Source organism: Choloepus didactylus, chromosome 4 (genome assembly GCF_015220235.1).
Source record: "Choloepus didactylus isolate mChoDid1 chromosome 4, mChoDid1.pri, whole genome shotgun sequence".
NCBI classification, from domain to species: domain Eukaryota; kingdom Metazoa; phylum Chordata; class Mammalia; order Pilosa; family Megalonychidae; genus Choloepus; species Choloepus didactylus.
In genome coordinates this window covers 6034113-6054505 of record NC_051310.1, presented here as the reverse complement: position 1 = coordinate 6054505, position 20393 = coordinate 6034113, and the positions used below count along the sequence as shown (strand labels likewise).

At 40.8% G+C, this 20393-nt stretch overlaps 1 protein-coding gene across 4 annotated transcripts in view; it reads right to left on the bottom strand.

Moving 5' to 3' along the window:
- Positions 1-20393, bottom strand: part of LOC119531065 (histidine-rich glycoprotein-like) — a 265512-nt gene that overhangs the window by 86088 nt on the left and 159031 nt on the right. For all 4 annotated transcript variants that reach the window (XM_037831859.1, XM_037831856.1, XM_037831854.1 and 1 more), the window contains one exon: positions 6674-6753. The gene's annotated coding sequence lies outside the window, so the exon portion shown is untranslated. The remainder of the gene's footprint in view (positions 1-6673; positions 6754-20393) is intronic.

Below are 20393 nucleotides of genomic sequence, written 5' to 3'. Positions count from 1 at the left end.
GGTTCTGGGAGGTTTACATAACTGAAAAGTAAAGTTTCCTGAAAGAATATGTGCTCTTGCTTCACATGCACGCTTATGTTTTCTCATCTAGTCTGTCCTACTCCATTAAAAGGTGCTGGTCAGGACCCTGTAGTGATCCACAGTTTAAAAAGCTGTGCGCCCCTCATTTCTAGTTGAGGAAACTGAAGTGCAGAGAAGGGAAACAACTCAACCCGACTGAAACAGGGCGCCAGGGATGGCAAGCCGAGTCCCCTGATGCCAGGCCCAGTAGTCTGTTGTTGCTGTTCTGACTTTTTATTGTAGTGATGTAAATACAACTCAGAATTTCCTGTTTTCACCACTCTCAAGTGTATTATTCAGTGGTATTAATTACACACACAGTGTTGTGTTAACCATCTCCAGAATCCATTGTGCAAACATTTTCTACGCTGTATACAAAAATTAACTCTAATTGGATGAAAGACCCAAACAAAAGAGCCCAAATCATAAAACTCCCAGAAGAAAACATAGGGGGAAACCTCCATACCCTTGAATTTGGCAACATCCTCTTAGATATGACATCAAAAGCACAAGAAACCAAAGGAAAAATAGATAAAATGGACTTCCTCAAAATTAAAAACTTTTGTAGCCAAAAGACATTATCAAGAAAGTGAAAAGACAGCCTACCAAAGGGGTGAAATAATAGCAAACCATATGTCTGATAAGGGTTTAATGGGCAGAATATATAAAGAATTGCTGCAACTCAACAACAACAACAACAACAGAACACACAAATGATCCACTTTTAAAAAAAAAATGGACAAAGGACTTGACTAGGCATTTCTCCAGCAAAGATCCACAAATGTCCAATGGTGTTTTGACTTAACACTGTGTTTTTATGTAGCACCAAGGCTAGTTCATCTGTCCCTTTCTTTCATGGGAAATTAAGAAAATAAACACAGGTGAAGAAAATGAGATAACAAACGCTTGTGTAGCCACCATTTATAATTGACAACCGTTAATATTTTGTCTTATATTGTTATATAAAAGAAATGAAATGTCACAGATTATATGCTGCCCTCCTGCTCCTACTCCCGAGGCCATTCTCCCAGGATACCCACTCTCCTGAGTTTGGTGTGTATTTTTCCAGGCCACTGTTTTCATGTTTCCACCCACAGAAAGAGCTATCCATGAATAATTTATAGCATTGTTTGAAGAGTGTTTTTAAACATTTTCATAAATGATGTTACACAATAAGCTTGCTTTTTCACTCGACTATGTTTTTGCGATGTAGCCCTGCTGATACAAGTGTGTGAGTGTGTGTGTTTGCGTGGACTTGGGTTTGTTTCCAATTTATTTTCCTATTACAAACAATGCCACGATGAAGCACACGTCTCTCCAGGTAATGGATCTAGGAGTGGAATTGCTGAGCCTTTGAACACTCATTTTCATTTTCAATTTTGCTTTGAATATTAAGTTCTTTTCCAAAGAAGTTGAATCAGTTGTGCTCCCACCTGCAGCATGTGAAAAACCCTTTTTCTCCTCACTGTCATTAACTCTTGGTATTTTTTGCCAAATCGTTCTAAATTTTGCCAATCTGAGCAGTGTGAAATATTGTCCTTGGTTTTGAATCACACTGATTATTAGGGAGGGTAAGCTTTTTTTCATATGTGAAATTAACAATTTCTGTTTCTTCTGTGAGTTGTTTTTCATGTCCTGAACACAAAATTCTATTGCAGGGAGGGGTGGGTAACATACAGTCCAGGGGCTGATTGTGGCCCTTGGATTGCTTTTGTGTTGCCCATGAGCTAAGAAGGGATTGTTACATTTTTAAAAGGTCATAAAAAAGAAGAATGGGTGACAGAGAAAATATGTGCCCTCTGAAGTCTAAGATATTTACTATCCAGTTCTTCATAGACTGTGCTATCCGATTATTTTGTCTTTTTGTTGGTACATATTCTGGATAGTAATAGTCTGAACTAGTTCCTTCCTCCCCTGCCCCCCTCATCTATCACGTTTTCCATCTTTCTGTCACTGGAGCATGCCAACCTTCCACTGTCCCAGGGCCACGGTCTAGTACATGTTTGGTTAGAAACCAAATGTTTTTTTTCAACATCACACAGAGTTTCAGTTACATTCAGAATGTGTCGCCTAATTTTTCTCACTCTCAAATTTGCAAAATGAAATCCACTTAATTCTCTTTACCTTGTGAAATGCATGCTGTAGAACATTGTTTCTGGTCAAGATGGAGTGACTGGTAATGAACCTGCTCTCCTGTCACAAATAGCTAGAAGCTAGACAACATACATGAAATGACAGATTCAGACATGGGAAGACAGGTGACAGAGGATTCTCATCTCTGAGGGAAAGGGAACAAGCGTGGTGAGCCGGCTGCCCGGGCTTCCTGCTGGAAGTGCTTTCTGGATCACGGCACAGGGAGGGAGAGCTGCAGCCCAGCATGGCGGTGTCAGCGAGGCGGGCAAACAGAGCTTGGAGTTTGGGAGGCTGAGGCAGCTGTGGGAGGAGGGAGCTGCACAGAGAAGGAGAGCTCCGGAAGCTCACAGAGCTTCCCTGCAGAAACTGACCAAATACGAGCTGTACCTGTGCAGGGTGATGCCCCAGGAGGTAGAGAACAGGTACGTGGGGAGCTGTAAGTCGGGCAATTCCCAGAACTCATTCAGGACTGAGGTAAATTCACAATCTGACCAGCCATGTAGAAAAACGGCAAGGAGCAGCCCAGGCACTCGGGGGCCCCTAGAGTGGTCACGACTGAGGAAAAATTAGACCCAGAGAAAAGCTGCTTTAAACACACCTTCCCAAAACTTAAAAAAGAGACCTCAAAAGGATCAAGCTGATTTAGAAGCAGCTTAACTGCCTGCTACAACAACATTCAACATTCTTTGGAAAACAATGAAATCTAGACGTTCAATAATGTAACACATATAAGATTCAGTCAACCAATAAAAAATTACTAGACATATCAAGAATCAGGAAAATGTGACCCATAGCCGGGAGGAGAATCAATCAAATGAAACAGACCTCAAAATGGCAGAAATAATGGCCTTGGTAGACAAGCATATTGTAAAATAGCCATTATAAATATGTTCATGGATTTAAAGGAAACATGAACAAAATGAGGAGAAAAATAGAAACTATAAAAGGGAACCAAATGCAACTTATATAGCTGAAAAATTCACCGGAGGGAACTAGCAGCAGATGAGATATCACTGAAATGATCAATGAACTTGAGAGGGAAAGCAACAAAAACTAAAACAAAGAACAGAAAGAAAAAATACTAAAAGCAAATGATGAGAATCTCAGTGACCTGTGAGAAAATATAAAGCAATCTTACATGCATTATATGAGACCCAGAAAGAGAAGATATAGGTGGGGACATAAAAAATATTCAAATAAATAACAGTAAAAAAAAACCTCCAAAGTTTATGTAAACCATTAATGCATAGATCCAAGAAACTCAACCAACCACAAGTGGGACAAACACAAAAAAAGACACAAGATATGTCCTAATCAAAGTGCTAAAATCCAGTGCTTAAGGAAAAATCTTAAAAGGATCCAGAAAAAAAAAAAAGAAACAGCACATACAGGGAAATAAAGATAAAATGGTTGCTGATTTCTCATCAGAAATAATGTAGTCAAGAAGACAATGGAAACATCTTTTAAATAATGCAATATAAAAGATATCCACATAAAATTCTACATTCAATGAAAATATCCTTCAAAAGAAGGGTGAAATTGAGACTTTTCCAAATAAACAAAAACTGAGAAAATTTGTCAGCAGCAAACTTACCCTATAAGGAATGACAGCAAAAGTTCTCTGAGGTACAGAAGATGATACAAGATGGAAACTGAGATCTACACAAAGGCATGAAGACTGGTGAAAATTTCAAATATGTGAGTAATAATAGAAGGTTTTTATTATCTCACTTTAAAAATTTCTTTAAAAGATAATTGATGGTTTAAAGCAAAATTAATATTGGCATACAGTGAGATTTGTAAAGTTTGTGGAAATAAATGTAGGGCAATAACAGAACAAAGGATAGGAAGGGAAAAATAGAAGGGTTCAACATTTTTTACATAACACATGAAGTCATAGAATTTTTTGAAGGTGGATTGTGATAAATTAAATGTGCATATCATAAATTCTAGATCAACCTTTAAAAATTAAAACAGAGTTACAGTTGATAAGCCTAGAGAGGACATAAAATGGATTACTAAAAATACTCAATCCAAAATAATGCAGAAAAAGAGAGGAAAAGGAACAAAGAATATATGGGGCAGGGGGAGAATATAAATAGCAAGATTATAGGATTAAATTCAATTGTAAATTGTCCAAATGTACAAATTAAAAGCAAAGATTGTCAGACCAGATTTTTAAAAAAGCAAGAGCAGGGACTTCTAGATTCAGCTCAGACATGTCAAATGCTTAGAAGTCTTCATTCTCATCCTTTCTGCAAGAAAAAAGCTGAGCAAAGTGAAAGTCCACTACTTTTCTTGGACCCAAAAAGAATTGAGGCCTCAGGGCAAACAGGCACACCAGATCTGGAGAGCAGAGAGATACAGGGAATCACAGCCAAGATCAGCTGGCCTGAAGCAGAAACCACTGGAGCCAGAAAAAAGGTGGAAATGCTTAACTGGTAATTTCACCTGTCTGCTGGAGGCTGAGTGTATTCTAGCTGAAGAGTGAAAAACTGGGGTGTCACAGTCTTAGGGGAGCCCCACGCTTCCATAGGTTTTATCTCCAGGACCCCACTAGACTCTCCCAATGAAGAGCCAAGGAAAATCCCCTCATATCTCTGCAGAGGGAGGGGAAGAGTAACCATTTTGTAATATTCCCAGACTTCCACATAACAGAGGGCTACTTTCCAGGGGAAAACACTTTTCCAGAGCCTTCTCCAACCTGAGAGAAGGGAACTGATCCACCTTCAGACCCTCCTCAGCTTCCTATTTCACCTAAGGAGCTGGGGGAAACCAGGAGTTCACAGCTCAGGGAGGCAGGCCCACTACAAAACTAAAATTTAATCATGAGAGAATAGAATGCTTCTCCTCCCCCTTACCCCACCACCACATCCAAAGTCTCTAGTATAATAACAGTAATGCAAGGCTGAAAGGGCTGTAAGGCTTAGACTCCATTTAAGAAGGAGTCTTTAGGGAAACCCAGAGCCAAAAACAAAGACACCAGAGGAATCTGAAGCCTCAGGAATCCACAGCAACAGCAAACACTGAACACAGCCCAACTGCTACCCAGATTAGCATAAAACCTCACACTGAAGTCCATTTAGCACAGTGCCTCTCACCAATACATCATGTCTGGCTTTCAACAGAAAATTACAGGTCATTCTAAAAGGCAAGAAAAAGCAACACTGAATTATATGCTGTCTACAAGAAGCCCAGTTTAAACATAAAGACAAAGATAGATAAAAATAAAAGGATGGGGAAAATAAACCATATGAACACTAATAATAAGAAAAGTGGGGTGTCTAGGTTAATAGGAGACAACTTTAGGACAAGGAATATTCTCAGAGAAAAGAGGGGCATTTCATAATGACAAAATGCTCAGTTCAACAAGAAAATGTAAATATAAAAACTGTGTATGCTCCTAATAAAAAAATTTCAAAATATATATAGCAAAAGCTGACAGAACTGAAAGAAGAAAAGAAAATACACATTTACATATTTCAACATTTCTCTCTCAGTAATTGATAAACAAGTAGACAAAATAACTAAACTTATAGCAGACTCTATAAACACTGTCAACCAATTCAAACTTATTTAACATTATAGGATGTTTCCCAACAATAGAAGAATAGTCATTTTTTCCAAGTGTACATGGAACGTTCACCAAAATACTTGCGCTATTTCACAAAACTAGTCTCAATAAATTTAAAAAATTGAAATCAAAACCAAGTATATTCTATGAAAACAATGGAATTAAGTTAGGAATCAAAATAAAAATCTAGAAAATCCCCAAATATTTGGAAATTAAATAAGACATTTGTAAATAATGCAAATAATGCACATGGTCAAAGAAGAAATCGCAAGGGAAAACAGAATACATTTGAATCAACTGATAATAAAAACACAAAATATTAAAATTAGAAGAAAATGCGGCTTTAAATTCTTACATTAGATGAAGAAAGGCTTAAAACCAATGACCTAAGTTTCCACCTTAAGAAGTTAGAAAAAAAAGAAATTAAATTTGAAGTCAGTAAAAGGGAGAGAATAACAAAGAGTAGAAATCAATGAAAAATAAAATAGAAAAACAATAGAGAAAAATCAATAAAATCAAAAGTTCATTCTTACAAGCTTCAATAAAATGTAACCACTCAGCTAGACAGATCACACACAAAATTGTACAAAATTTTCAATATCAGAAATGGAAAAGGGAACATTCCTCTACATCCTACAGGTAGTAGAAAAATAAGGCAATACTATAATAAAAATATAGTCAATAAGTTTGACAACTTAGATGAAATGAACAAATTCCTTGAGAAACAAAAATTCCCAAATCTGTATGATGAAGAGAGAGAAAATATGAACATGAACAGTCCTATATCTATTAAAGAGGTTTAACTTGTCTTTGAAATTCTTCCCACAAAGAAAATTTCAGGCCCAGAAGGATTTACTGATGAATTCTATGAAATATTTAAGGGATAAACAATATTCAAACACTTACACAAACTCTTTCAGCAGACAGAAGAGAAAGAAATCCTTCTCAGTTCATTTTATGTGACCAGCAAAATTCTGATGCCAAACCTGAGAAAAACATGAGAAAAGAATATACTTCATAAACATAGATGCAAAAATCTTTAACAAAAGTCTAGAAAATTGAATTCAGCAATAGATGAGAAGAATAAAGCTCTGTGGCCATGAACGAGTGGTGTCTATTCCCAAGTTCAAGGTTGGTGTAACATGAAAAGTAATCGATAATGTTCACCATGTTAACACATAAAAGGAGGAAACTGATAAGACCGTGTCTACAGATGCAGACAAAGCATTTGACAAAATTCCACAGCCATTTGTAATAAAAACTCTCATAAAACTAGGAGTATAACAGAACTTCCTTGGCAAGACAGAACAAGATGTCCCCAAAGAGGTTCGTGCCCTAATCAACAGAGCCCATGAAGACGTCAGCGTACTTGGCAAAAGGTACTTTGGCAATGGGATTAAGGGCATGGATCTTGAAACAGAGATTGTCCTGGATCATCTGTGTGGGCTCAGAGGGATCACGTGGGTCTTTAAGCAGAGAACTTCCCCAGCCGGGACGGAGGAGTGGGACAGAAGGGGTCAGAGCACAGAGGGGCTTGACCTCTGCGGTAGATTTGAAGCTAGAAGGAGCCCATGAACCAAAGAATTTGGCTGGCGTCTAGAAGCTGGGAATGGTTCTCAGTGGGCCGTCAGCAGAAGGGGACCCTCAGTCGCACACCCACCTGACTGAGCCAGGAAACGTGTTCTTTCTAGAGCTCCAGAAAGGAGCACAGCCTGGTGAGACCACACTGGTCTTTTGAGCTACGGGACTTTAAGATAATACATTTGCATTGTGTTAAGTCACTAAGTGTGTGGTATTTTTTATGGCAGCAATAGAAAACTAATGCACATATGAGAAACCTATAGCCAGTGTCATACTTAATGGTAAAAGCCTGAACACTTGTCCTAAGACTGGGAACAAGGCCAGGTTGCCTGCTGGTATTCAACACTTGTATTCAACATTGTGCTGAAGATCCCAGTGAAGGGGCAATAAAAGAAATGAGCCCTAGAGTTTGTAAAGGGAAAAAAATAACACTTTTTATTCACCATCAACATACTCATGTGGGTTGAAAATCCAAAGGAGTCTACAAAACTACTTGAACTAATGAGTGAATTTAGCAAGGTTGCAGGGTACAAAGCCAAAATACAAAAAGCATTATTTATTCTAGACACCAATCAAAAACCATTGGACAAGACAAATTTCAAGAAAGCAATTACATTTACAATAGCCTCCATAAATATTAAATACTTAGGGATAAATTAAACAAAAGATATGTAAGAACTCTACACTGAGAACTAAAAACAAAAACAAAACAAAAAAACATTGCAGAGATATTAAAGAATACCTAAATAAATGGAGCGATGTATCATGCTCATGGATTGGAAGATATAATATTGTTAAAATGACACTTCTTCCCAAATTGATCTATAGATTCAACTCAACCTCTGTCAAAATCTCAAAAGGCTTTTTATTGTAGAAATGGACAAGCTGGTTCTAAAATGTATATGGAAATGCAAAATCCATTTATATGGAATAGGCAAAATAATTTTGAAAAAGAACAGTACTGTAAGACTTACTGTATCTGATTTCAAGACCTACTATAAAGTCATAATAAAAAAAGATAGTGTGGATTTCTGAAAGAATGCACATCCTGAGCAATGGAACAGAAAACATAGATGCACATCTATATGATTAATTGATTTTTTACTAAGGTGCCAAGGTAATTCAAAAGGGAAAAGCTAATCTTTTCAACAATGGTGCTAGAAGAAATGTGTATGTATATACATTTGTATGTATATATACAATGTGTATATATATAAAATATATATATATATATATATATATATATATATATATATATATGAAAAATGTGGACTTTGACCCTCACCTCACACCACACACAGAATTAACTACAGATGGGTCACAGAGCTACAGGTAAAAGCTAAACCTCTAAAACAGCTAGAGGACAATAGAAGGAGAAAAATCTTTGCAACTTATGTAGGAAAATATTTCCCAGATAGGAAACAAAAATCATGACCCATAAAGAACAAATAAAATTTAAATTTTATTTAAATAAATAAATTGAACTTTACTAGAATTAAACACTCTGTTCTTAACATACTCTTAAGACAATGAAAAGACAAGTCATGCACAGGGAGAACATATTCACAAAACATATCCCTGAATAGAATATGTATTAAGTGAAATTTGGAACCCCCTACTTAATAAATCAAGCCCTCGATTGAGGCTTACTTTTGTGAAACTTAGGGTTGTAAACGGAAGGCTGAGCTCTCCTATAATTATCCCTAAGAAGCACCTCCAGGGAACCTCTTTTGTTGCTCAGATGTGGCCTTTCTCTCTCTAAGAACAACTCGGCAAGTAACTTCATTAACCGCCCCCCCCACCCCCCCACCCATGAGGGACATGACTCCCAGGGGAATGAATCTCCCTGGCGATGTGGGACATGACTCCCAGGAATGAGCCTGGCCCTGGCAGTGGGGGATTGAAAATGCCTACTTGACCAAAAGGGGGAAAAAAAGAAAGGTAACAAGCTGAGGTCACAGTGGCCAAGAGATCCCAAATAGAGTCGAGAGGCTAACCTGGAGGTTTCTCTTATGCAAGCTCCAGCTAGACATCTCAAAGGGCCACCATATGCCAGGCCCTTACCAAAAGTAGTCCCAAATACCTAGGTCCCTACCTGAGATTCTATAAAAAGATTCACTGACTAAGTTTTCTCTCTCAGAAACTTAAATCCACCAGAGTGTTCCTATGCCAGACAAGTCCTAAAACCCAGAAGCAACAGCCTCTTTAAGATCAACCCTCAGATGCAGCCCCTTCCCCACACTGTCTACACCCCCTTTCCATATGAACAAGTTAGGGTGCTCACTGAAGATGGAGAAAGAGATTAAGTGAGAAGAAGGGGCAGCAGCAAACAAGATAAGATTTAACAAAGGTCCATGAATAGCGAAACCTTATAAATATATAAATATAAATATAAATATAAATATAAATATAAATATTTAGATGCTGGGGTGTTGGAATAGCTCAAAGGAGGTAAATGACTTGGTAGAACTGTAACCTAGAACATCCTTTGAAATTTGCTCTATAGCTACTTGTTGAATTGTGCTTTGAAAGTTTTCACCTTTCTGTGTATACCTTATATTGCATAATGGGGAAAGAACTGAAACTGGGGAACGATAACCCATAACAATTTTAGAAATTACCTATATAATAACTGCTTGTCAAGCTGTACATCAAAACTTAACACCTTTTTGTACGTATGATGTATTTTACAATAATGGAAATAGCTGAAGTTGTGGAACTGTGACCCATGACATTCTTTGAAATTTTTAACTACTTGTTGAATAGTATTTTGAAAGTTATCACTATTATGTATATATGTTAAGGTTCATTAAAAAAACATATCCCTGACAAAAGGACTTTTGCTCAAAATATATAAAGAAATACTACAACTTAAAATTAAGAAGACAAATAAGTTAATTTTTTAAATGGATAAGAGATTTTAACAGACCCCTCACAAATGAAAATATACAAATGGCTAAGAAGCTCACGAAAAGACAGTTTCAAGAGCCACAGGGGAAACGCAAGCATTTTCACTTGCCCGGTGAGATGTGAGCACCTGATGCCAAGTGTTGGCAAGGATGTGGAGAAACTGGATCTGCCGTATCCTGCTAGTGGAAATGCAAAATGGTACAAGTGGTTTGGAAAACAGTTTGACAATTTTTTGATAGTTAGACATATACTTAGCACATGACCCGGAAATTGCACTTACGGATATTTGCCCAAGAGAAACAAAAAGATAAGTCCACAAAAATCCGTTATCATGAATGTTGTAAAGGACATTCATTCATCATGCCCCAAACTGGAAACAACCTAAATGTCCATTAACAGGTGAATAGATAAATTATAGGATACCCATACACTGGAATACTACTCGGAAATGAAAAGGAACAAACTACTGATACATGCAGTAACATGGATAAATATTTTAAAAAACATGATGAATGAAATAAGCCAGACAAAAAAGAGTACATAACATGTGAGAGCAAATCAGTGGCTGCCCATAGCCAGGGGTGGAGGGGGAGATCGACTATAAGGGGGGATAAGAGAATTCGGGGGAGCAAATGTTCTATCTTGATTGTGATGGTGGTCACACAGGTCTATACCTTTGTTAAACATCATGAAAAATGTGTCTCAATTAAGATAATTTTATATATTTTTAAATGTATTCCATAATAGTTTATTTTTGGAAGGGTTGGGGTGCCTCCAAAGTGAGTGAATAAACTGTTTCTTAATTTCTACAAATAACTATGCTTGCAACTGTACTCTTCAATATGGAATGTACTATAATAAAGCCAAACAAAAGAAGTGACCAAGAGTAAAGAAATTAAATATAAGAGCTTTAAATTGATAATAAAACATAATCAACAAATAATAAACACCTCTCTGAAAAATGAGAACTTGGACTGATGTTTGTAATGTTTGCATTTGTGTCCCCGGCCAACTCCCACTGCTGTGTGTCAGCACCACTGGATGAGTGAGTGAAAATCTAAGTCCCAACCTCACCCAGCCACCAACTGGCCACCAACCAGACATGCAGCCTTGGGCAAGTAAGATAATTCTGGCTCATAATAATTCTAGACTTCTGGGTCTGAAAGATGCAGTGCTATTTTTAAGGGCAAGGGTGAGATTAGCAGATTCCAGAATATAGCAATCTCAGTTTTTATTCACGAGGATTAACGAGTCAAAAAGCAAGCAGGTCTGCTGCAGAGACTAACTCTTGGCTATCCTTCATCTGAGAGTGTCTTTATTTTGCATTCTGGCTTCATTTCTGAAGGATATTTTCACACCATTCAGAATTCTGTGTTGACAGTTCCTTTCTTTCTGCACTTTAGAAATCTTCTTCCACTGCCTCCGACCCCCATGGTTTCTGTGAGAGTAATCTGCAGTCATTCCAACCATTGTTCCTGAACAGCAACAGTAAAAAAAGGAAGAGACCTTTCTTCCTCTCTCTGACTGTAGGGTCCCTCTTTCCTGTTCTTCAGACCAGAAATAGAAAGAAGGCTTTCCTTTGGACTTTCTCTCCTGCACTTGGTGTGCATTTTCAGGTTTCAAGCTGCCTTTGAGTCTAGGCAAGGAGATATTGGAGGACAAAATGGATGAATGAATGAATGAATGAATGAATGAAACAATTCTGGTTCAGTAGTTCTTGAGTTTCATCTCACTTCCCCAGTCAGCATGCTACCATTTAATTTTCAGCATCCTCAGAGAGGTGTTCCATGCACAGAAGTGCCCAGGGTTTAGTTTCGTTCCGTGGGAAACATGGGGGGTGGGGGTGGGGGGCTTTTCCATCTTGATCACAATCATGTATTCATCAGTGCAGACACTGAGTCTAACTTGTTAATAACTGCATCCCCTGAACTTAACTCAGTGTTTTCCACATAGCTGTTTCTCCTCTGAAATTCACTAAATAAATAATTAGTGATGACTAAGTTAGATGATGCTTGTAAAGCAACTTGCACAATAAATGATAGAGTCCATTATTGTTATCTGCAGACACTTGCAGCCTGCCATGCCTATTGTGATGGTTAGGTCCATGTGTCAACTTGGCCAGGTGATAGTACCCAGCTGTCGGTCAAGCAAACACTGGCCTAACAATTGCTGTGAGGACATTTGAGGCTGGTTAATAAACCAACAGGCTGGTTTATTAAAGCATCAGTCAATCGACTGCAGCTCTGACTGATGACTCACCAAAGGGCGTGCCTTCCACAATGAGAGAATGCAATTGGCTGGATTTAATCCAATTAATCAGTTGAAGACTTATAAGCAAGACAGATAGAGGACCTTCACTTCTTCGGCTGCCCAGCGAAGCATTTCCTGAGGAGTTCGTCGAAGTTGCTGGTTCGTTTCCCGAGGAGTTCATCGGACATCTTCCTTGGAGTTGACAGTTTGCTGACTGCTCTATAGAACTTGGACTCGTGCATACCTATGGCTGCGTGAGTCACTTTTACAATTTGATAGTCAGAGACACCTCTCATTGATTCTGTTTCCCTAGAGAACCCTAACTAATACAACTATCTCCTTTGTTTTCCAACCAGTCGACGCAGAAGCACCCAAAGTGGAGCCAGGAGCTCCTACAAATCACTAACCTATTTACATAAGTGAGGCACCTCTTCAAAAATGTTTTCCATAAGCCCCAAGAAAATCTGTGTTTGTTGTATTGAATGTTGTACAGAAAAATACCAGGACTATTCTGCATACACTGGTGCTCACAAAAATCCAAACAGTATCTAAGTTAAAATTCTTTGAAAGAGGACTTCCTTCTTTTCTTGTGCTACTTCAGGAGGCAGATGGGAGGTTAAGATGAGGGTTTGGGGAACAGATCGGTGCCCTGTCTCCTCTATCAAAGTGACATTGAGGATTCCTGGGGGCAAGGCCTCCATTTGCACAGCTTCTCTGAATTTCATCTCTTCTCTTCTGTATGTGGTTTGTCCTCTTATAAAATGACTCCAGTCAGAAGATTAAGGCCCACCTTGAATGGGCTGGGTCACATGTCAACTGAAATAACCTAATCAAAAGGTCCCACCCATACCAGGTCTGTACCCACAGGAGTGGATTAACAGAACATGGCCTTTTCTGGAGCACACAACAGCTCCCACCACCACAGCCTACATTTCCAGCCCAGTCGTCTTCTTTTTACTAAAACTAATGAGTGCTTCTTGGGGAATCCTGCACTGGGACCGTGTTGCAAGAAAGTCTGGGAAACAGCTTCCAGACTTCCAGCCCTTGCAATACAGGGTTGACATCAGGAACCACAGAAGATCGGGTACAGCGCTGAGTGTTAGCACAATATCCAATATACCTGTTGAGCTGGTCATGTTGTCCTTCTCCTTTAACTGCTGTAACAGTGCATCACCATCTTTTCATTCCTAGGATAAATGGACTTTCTGATACATTGCTGTGTATCATTTATTAATGTTTCCACTGGAATTTTTTGCACTCTGTTCGTAAGTGGCATGGCCTATATATTTTTGTACTAGTCTTGTTTGGATTTGGTGTCAGGATTATACCTCATTGAACATGTTGGAAATTCTCTTTTTCCTTTCTGTGGAGTAGTTTGTATAAAAATAATATAGATAGTATGATACAGAATGTGCCTGCTAAATGGTCTGGGTCTGGTTTTTTGTTTTATGTGTAGTCCTCTGATTACCTCTTCTATTTCTTCTATGGTTAATCTTCTCTTTAGATTTCTTTCTCTTTGGGGGTCTACTTTAGTTAATTCATTCTCAGTTATTCCTAAATAGTTTTTAATTTGGATTTTAATTTTCTATTTTAGCCCGAGTTATTTAGAAAATTGTTTTTTGGGTTGCAAGTGGAGAGATTGTTTTTTAATATGGCGAAACGCTATTCTTCGATGTCGACTGCAATTTTCCACTTCGCCCTTGCCTTGCAAATCTGCATTCTGTTCAGGGTGGCAGTTTGCCCGGTGCCAAGGCATGAGTCATGGTTTGCCTAATGCAGCCTTGGACTCCCATTCCCACTGACAAACACTTGCTTCTCCAGCTTTCCTTGGGACCCGAGTAGCCACAGGACCGCGTCTGGCCCCTTCCTTCTTGCTTTGGCTGTGAGAACGTGGTATCTGGATAGGGTACAGCTCAGAAAGCAAGTACAGGCTATGAGTGAGTTATGCCGGGTCCAGCTACGAGTTCCACCAATTACTAGCTGCATGACTTTGGGCAAGTTACTGAGGCTCTAATGCTTCAACTTTCCCCTCTGCAAACACGAAATGATGGTGCATCATTGGCCGATGTATTTAACGAATGAAAACAGGGGCTTACAACAACACTTGGCAAAAAGCAAGTCACACGAAGTAGTCCTATCATTATCATTATAATGACAATAGTGGTTATTCTTATTAATAATACTGTTATCATGACAAGCAGCAGCAGCACCTTAGCATCACAAGGACAGACGGCCAATATGGTAACTTGGGGAGCAGAAGGAAAGGAAGGGCCTGGGGGCTTGGTGATGGCATCGAGCTGCCACATGGAGTCGAGAAAACCCACCCCCAGACCTTATTTGAAGAGCACAATAACGGCTTTCCTTAGGTACTGTTATTTTTCACCAAATGCATTCTGATATAACTTATTATATTTTTCATTCATTCAAAACTAGTGCCAGGTACACCAGTCTCCAGGGATACAGTGGTAAATGTGACAGCAATTTCTCATTGTATTCTACTATAATCCCAGTGAATTCTTCTTTGGGATTTACTGAGATTGGGTTCCTAATACAGTTCTTGTAAATATTCCATGGGTGTTTGAAAAGAACACACATACACACACAACACACCCAGATACACATGTGTGGTACACAAAGTATGAGTTGTAGGTCAAGGTTCATTTTTTACATGTGGACATCCAATTGTTCAAATGCCATTTGTTGAGCAGACTACTCTTTCTCCATTGAATGGCTTTTGCACCTTTTTCAAAAAGCCATATTTCTGGAGTCTGTATTCTGTCCCATTGATTTACATCTCCATCCCTTTGCCAGTACTATACTGTCTTGATTATTGGGGCTTTAAAGTACATGTTAAAATCAGGACTGTAATTCATTTGGCTTTGTCTTTTTCAAAACTGTTTTATCTGTTCTAATTCCCTTGCCTTTCCAAATAAACATTAGAATCATTTTGTCCACATCTCCAAAAAATTTCAGCTGGGATTTTTGATGGGATTCCATTAACCCTATAGAGCAGTTTGGGAAGAATTGGCATCTTTTCCATGTTGCGTCTTCCCAACCCATGATCACCATATATTCCTCCAGTTATTTAGGTCCACTCCAATTTCTTTCTACAGCGTTTTTTGTTTTGAGTGTACACACTCTGTTAGGTTTACCTTGCTATATTTTTAATATCAAGTTTAATGCATGGAATCGCTGAGCACAATTCATGATCGAGGCTCTTAAACAAAAAGCTCTTCAAATTTTTGTAGCCATCTCGATGAGAAACATTGTTCATATATGGAAAGAAATAAAAATTTTCAAATTTTTAAACTCATTAAAAAATTCACAACATTGACATCAAACAGTAGTAAACTGTCACCTCTGTTCCTTTTCTTTCATTGATCAATATGATTTTGAAATTTCTTCTGAAAGTGTGAATAGTTCTAGATTCCAATCAGACATCTTTCAAAGTAATGATGAGGCTCTAGTCTAATGGCGTGCACGCGGTGTGAGAGCAGGTACTGCCGCTGGGTTGGGTGCACCTGGGGCAGGGGCTGGGAGAGGTGGTCTGCAGCGGGGCACACGGGGAACCCTGCCTGGACCCCCCACTTCTCCCCACCAGGCTGCACGCCAGGCTCCCCGGTGCCTGGGAGGTCCATAGCGTGCTGGGCAGCCGCTGCTACGCTCACTCTCCCGGCAGGGGGCCCGCCCTTGGCCTCTCTGGGGAGCTGCCGGGTGATGAGGCCACCCAGCAGGGAGCACAGGCTTCCACACCACACCAGCCCCTCGCACAGCCCGGGGCACATTCCCTAAGGAAACGCCGACCATAGGAATAGAATGTGAGCCGCCAGTGCAAGCTACAAACGTGGATTGAAATGCTCCAGTAGACATTTTTAAAATGTAAAAAAAAACAGGTAAAGGTAATTTCAACAATGTATTTCATTTATGGCTAAATCCAAATATATTCAAAACATTTTAACATATGGTCAATATAAGCAAATTGTTGATGAATGACTAACGATGTACCCGGTGTGAATTTCACACATAGTTATGGATTGAATCAAGCCCTAGCCGGGGACTGTGGGTGAGAACCCATTTGTAAATAGGACCCTGGAGGTGTTGATTGGTTAAGGTGCCGTGAAACTGAATCAGGGTGGGCTTTACTCCAAGATGACTGGAGTCCTAGAGGCAGAGGAAGTGTGGACATGAGTAAGGGTGAGAGGGAGAGTTATGGATTCCCAGCTGGCACCCCCCAGGACCCCACAGACTTCAGAGAAAGTGGGATCTTGACAACATCTTGGTCCTGGGCTTCCAGCCTCCAAAACCGAGAGACAGTATCTGTCGTTGAAGCCCACCCATCCGTGGCCCTCTGTGCAGCAGCCCCGGGAACCTTAGACGCACCCACAGCAAATCTCCATCGGAAGGCTACATTCCCACCCAAAATCCTTGACCTCAGATTTCATAAACTGTGTAGTTGCAAAAGGAGATTCACATACCCATGTTGTTCCAAATGTATTTAAAAGCTTTCAGATACCTGAACCTAATTTAAATTAAATTAGAATTTCAACTGCGCCAGCTGTTATTTCCAGTGGTCAGTAATCACATGGGGCCCGCGGCTGCCACTGGAGGGAAAGGAGGGTGTGGAGAGGGAAGGGTGAGGAAGAGGTGAGGGAAAAAGAAAGGCAAATACAACTGAAATGTCTGAAATGAAAATTCCAAGTGTTGGTAAAAGATGTGGCGCCATCAGCATTCAGGATCAGTGGCAGTGGGGGTGTAATTCAGTGTAAGCTTTTTGGTTGTACCCATCTACTAAAGCTACAAATAAGCCCTCTGATATAGCAATTCGCTCCTAAGTGTGTACTCAAGCAGACCTCACAGACGTTCAATCAAAAGCACAAACTAGAATGTTCCCAGCAGTGCAATTTGTAATAATGGCCCCAAACTACAAACTACCCAAATTTCCATCATCAGTAGAGCAGATGAATGGTGGTGCATTCCTACAATGAATGACAATATCACAATGAGAACAAAAATTCAAGACTAGGCACAAGCCCACTGCTGTATCTCACAAACATAAACGTTGAAAAAAGAAGCCAAATATAGAAAGAGACATATTGTTTAATTCCATTTACATAAAGTACAGTAACAGGTAAAGCTAATCTGTTTGGCCAGAAGTCAGGGAGGGAGTGCCTGGAAGAGAGAATTTCTGAGGCTATGTGATGTTATGATTTTTCATCTGGGCACTGGGACACAGATGTGTTCAGTCTATGAAAACGCATCAAATTGCACATTTAAATGCAGTTTTCAGTGTGTATATTAGACTTCAAGTAAAAGTTTTGAAAAGAAAAAGAGAGAAGCAGCACTCCTCTGGGAGTAAACAACTCCCGTCCTTTGGTAGGAATAAAGTCACCCCAGTTTTTGCAAATAGGGGTGCACCCTGCCTGCCTGCTCCCAAACCAAGCTCGTTAGAGCAATGTCCACAGGCCTTGGGTCTATGGGGGTGGGGAGGGGGTTGCTGAGCAGCGACGTTCAGGACAGGATGCGCTCCTCACGAGCTTTAAATCTTGCTTAGAAAATAAGACCCCCACCTTCCAAAGCTAAACAGTATTTCAGTGCCCAGGGCTAAGTCTCAGCCAGGACCGTCATATGAATTCTGCACAAAATGCCATGTGGTTTCCTGCAGAAGGTGTCTCACCACAACATGGTCTGTGCCACGAGCGCCCAGCTCTTGCTGAAACCAGCCATCTCGAAGCACCCCACTAATGCAGCCTGTAGCTAAGGCAGGCTGTGCACGCCACAGCAGTTGTCAGGGAACCAGCCACCAAGTGCTTAATGTATATGCTTGTCTGCAGGACTGACATTTCATGCAATTTCAAAAGCAGCCCAGAGCCGCTCCACGCTCCCACCGGGAGCAGGAAATCTTTCTTCTTTAAGAGGGTAGAAAATTGTTCCATTCTCACTGGGGAAAGCCACAGGATTAACACTCTCAAAGGCACAGAACTACCTTCTGGCCCAGAGCCATTTTTGCTCCGCTCTCCACCTCTCTCTGTGTGTTTTTTTTCCTAGCTTTCAGGGCTCAGAGTGGGATGCTGGAAAGGCAAGCTGTTTCCTTCAACGTTATTAGCAGGGATCAGGAGAGAAAATCCTCCCACTCACAGGGGGAGAAGCTTGCTTCAACCCCTAGACCCGTAAGTCTGCTCCAGACGTCAGAATGCAGAGTGTAAAGTAACGGGAGACTAGGGGGAGAGCAGGCTGAAAGGACTGGGAATTAGTAAACTGTACAGGTTACCTAGATTAAAAACTTTCTCAAAAAGCCATGCCACAGAGCTAGCACGTTTGAACCGCAATGTTGACTAATAGCACTGAGCTCTTTTAATGAAGATTCATATTTCTACTACAAAGGAGAGTATCTACATCGTGACTAGGACACATGACGGGTTCAGCTAGGATCTGCTAGTCAAGATAAAGGACCACAGTTTAGGCACTTTTAATGTGTCTGGCATTGTGCCCTATCTGAAGTCAATATTCCATTGAGTCGAAAGAGTCTTAAATGCTGAAATTGACCCCAAAAGCCTACAAAGTGTGGCTGGCTCCCTGACGTTCCAGCTATATCACGAAAACCTGAGGGCAAGACTATCCCGTGTCCACGGTGCTGCAGGAGTGCAGGGATGCAGGTGTGCACAGGCACACATGCTCACATGCACACTCACGCACACACACTCATATGCATGCACACGCCCCCACCACACACACACACACACACACACGTCAACAGGCACAGGCATGCACACCCACACACACATCCCCATGCATGCACACCCACACTCACACATATGCACACCCACGTGCGTGCACACACATGCACGCCCACACACATGCACACTCACACTCACACACATGCACACCCACACACATGCCTACACCATGCACACACACATGCACACACTCATATGCATGCACACACCCCCACCATATACACATGCACACACACATGTCCACATGCATGCACACCCACACACATGCACACCCACGTGTGCGCACATACCATGCACACCCACACATAGGCACACTCACACATATGCACACCCACACACATGCCCACACCATGCACACACACATGCACACACTCATATGAATGCACATGCCCCCACCATACACACACACACACGCATGTCCACGGGCACAGGCATGCACACCCACACACATGCACACTCACACTCACACACATGCACACCCACACACATGCCTACACCGTGCACACACACATGCACACACTCATATGCATGCACACACCCCCACCATATACACATGCACACACACATGTCCACATGCATGCACACCCACACACATGCACACCCACGTGTGCGCACATACCATGCACACCCACACATAGGCACACTCACACATATGCACACCCACACACATGCCCACACCATGCACACACACATGCACACACTCATATGAATGCACATGCCCCCACCATACACACACACACACGCATGTCCACGGGCACAGGCATGCACACCCACACACATGCACACTCACACTCACACACATGCACACCCACACACATGCCTACACCGTGCACACACACATGCACACACTCATATGCATGCACACACCCCCACCATATACACATGCACACACACATGTCCACATGCATGCACACCCACACACATGCACACCCACGTGTGCGCACACACCATGCACACACACATGCACACCCACACATAGGCACACTCACACATATGCACACCCACACACATGCCCACACCATGCACACACACATGCACACACTCATGAATGCACACGCCCCCACCATACACACACACACACACGCATGTCCACGGGCACAGGCATGCACACCCACACACACATCCACATGCATGCACACCCACACACATGC